The following is a 2,793-nucleotide window of genomic DNA, read 5'->3' as shown; positions in this document are numbered from 1 at the left end:
AGAGACCTCTCCGGCTGGTACAAGTAGCAGTAAATAGTGATCATATTGCTGTTTATAGGCTCCAATCTGACACCCCTAATGCACAAATGTTCCAGTACAGTTTTGTCATTTAGCATTATTTGTAGAGTTAAAAATGAAGCTGCACTTGAAGGATGTTAGTCTCACTTTTTGTGGGCTTCCTCCAGCTCGTATAATTTCAGAAGAAGTTATGATTCTGCTGTTTTTAAGCGTTTTAACATGCAGAGTCACTTTGGCATCAGGAGGTAGTTTTTGTCAGACTTCCATGGCTACACAGCAAAAACAGGTAACTTTACTCCCCCCGTCCTGACGACTTGCTGCTCCTCTGTGCCTCGTCGTAAGTCGAATTTTACTCCAATCATTCACGCTTTAATTGAAGGCGTTTCAATGCGTCTGTGTGATTTCCTGCACAGCGTGACAGCTCTCCATTAAGAGGAAAATGAGATTTAAGCGCGTCCATTTTCAGTTAAGCACGAACGCGCGGTGTCCTCGCAGTTCAAATGTTTTGAAATCATCACACTTGGCTCCTTTTTGAAGATGGATGAAATGGCTTTTAAAGAGTCGGAGTGAAGAAGTGCAGATACCTTGATGAAATATGTCTTGTATACAAAAGAGATTTTATTACTCCGCGGTTCAGACAAAGCCATCAGCACAGTGCACTTTTCCACTGGTCGCCTAATGTAAATTCCTGCACAGTGTTTATAATTTCCACAGCAGGTGATTCACTCAATCAAATGGGGAGCTCCAGTTTCCACAGACCCTGGACTGAATCTGAAATTACATGCAACATCACAAAGGTACGAGCTAACCGGCACAAAGAAAACCCCATGATCCCCATTTATTTGTATCCCAAAATAAACTTGGTTTGATGAGGTTAAAACAGTTATCCAGCTGCTGAGAGCGAGCGACCTTGTACGCCGAATTAACAAAGGTTTCTGCATCGATAATCGTCAATCATCCATGTCAGGAGAGGGTCTTCGGTGCAGGTCAGAGGCTGCCACATGTAATCAGGGAAGATCAGAAAATCGCCAGAGGAACTCGAGAGACTCTCACCAAACCCAGATGGGATAATGTGGCACGTGGACGTCAGGCATTACCTCAGCGGCTCGCAGGAACCGGCGAAGAAACAAACATCCTGCACTGTTTTCTGCAGCCGGCTGTAATACTGCAGCTTAGAAAACGGAGAAGCACCAAATATTAAGGTGTTTCCTGTCTGGTCTCTGGGTTCTGATGCTAAAATAAGCTTGAAGTGATTTTTTTTTAAAACATCCAACTGAGTGTGTTAATTGTTCTTTTACTTAGTACTCCGTACTTTTTTCTGTTTCTTTTACATCTTTATATCTACACAGCATGTCCACAATATTTGCCATTTAGTGACAATTGTTTTATTAATTCTATCTCATTTTTAACACTGTACACTGAAACATTATTTCACAATATTTATATGTATTTATATTCTTTTCTTATTACATTTTTAAATATTAATCTTCCCCAAAATAAATACACATTTCAGTGTTCAATCTGTTGCTTGTTATTGCTTTTAATAGCCACAGTTATTGCCATTTTTTTCATTTAGAAAAGAATTTTATTGCCATTTGCACAAATACATTATTACATTACAGGTATATCAGAATTCTTTGTGTGTTTCTCAAAGTCTGCTTTATATGTATTGATTTATTCATAAAGGTTAAGAATAGAAGTAATTTGTTGCATTTTATAGAATTTTATCCTGCAATGAAGGGGATCATCCCATATTTTTAAAACTCTAGCAGAAAGTAAAATGCATCATTTTGATTAATTAATGTGATTTTGCTTCCTTTACAGTGGTTTCAAATTCAGTCACAAAAACAAAGAGTGTGATGATCAATAGAGTGATGCATAAACACACCTTCTTTAAGTAGTGGGGAAAGTATTTAAAGTTGTACTGGAGTAAAAGCAGCAATGTAAACATCCTACATTAAAACTTGATTTAATGCTATAAGTTACAGTGTATAACCAAAGTCAGAGAAATGTCACACTAGAGGTTTTAGAAAAAAAAATTCAACAACAATTCTGATTCAACAGCTCAGTTTCCATTCTCTGGTTCCAGTGTTTCCATTGTGTAGGGACAGAACCATGAAGTCCTATATTTATTTCTATCTTTGTCCTTGACATAATGCTTTGAGTTTTCTGAAACGGGGCCCAGTTTTACAATTGAACTTATCATGCAAATTTAAATCCATCATACAAATTCACTTGCACCATGCTGATGATTACATCTGCAAAATGGTCATTTAATTTGTTTAAAAAATCTATTATTGATGTAGATCCCAAGGACAAAGACTAGAAGGTCCTGCAATGCTTTTAATCTTTGATTTATTTACTTCTCCATGTTGCTTTTAATAGTAATAATGAACAAGACTGTGTAAAGAGAGTTCACATGTCAATATGTAGAAATACTATATACAGCAGAAGTGAGTAAAAGTCTGCAAAATTACTTTAATTCTAAAATAATTTCTGTCTGTGTCAACTCTTAATAATTTCATTTGTAATTTTACTGCTGGGAATTTGCTCTTATGAAAAAAAATCACAAACTACTACTTTAAAAAGAATATAGTGAAAAATGCAGGCCCCAGAGTAGAAAATGAATACAACTGCAATCACAGATAGGCAAGTTAGAAACTCTGTGACTGAAACAAATCATCATGAAAATGGTCATAAAATGAACTGTGAACATGAGATTGTGTGACTTCACAAAGATAAAATAGCGTACAAGACTCAATGACCAAGTAAAAA

Source organism: Amphiprion ocellaris, chromosome 5 (assembly GCF_022539595.1).
Source record: "Amphiprion ocellaris isolate individual 3 ecotype Okinawa chromosome 5, ASM2253959v1, whole genome shotgun sequence".
Lineage (NCBI taxonomy): Eukaryota > Metazoa > Chordata > Actinopteri > Pomacentridae > Amphiprion > Amphiprion ocellaris.
Note: the sequence above shows the minus strand (reverse complement) of the source record.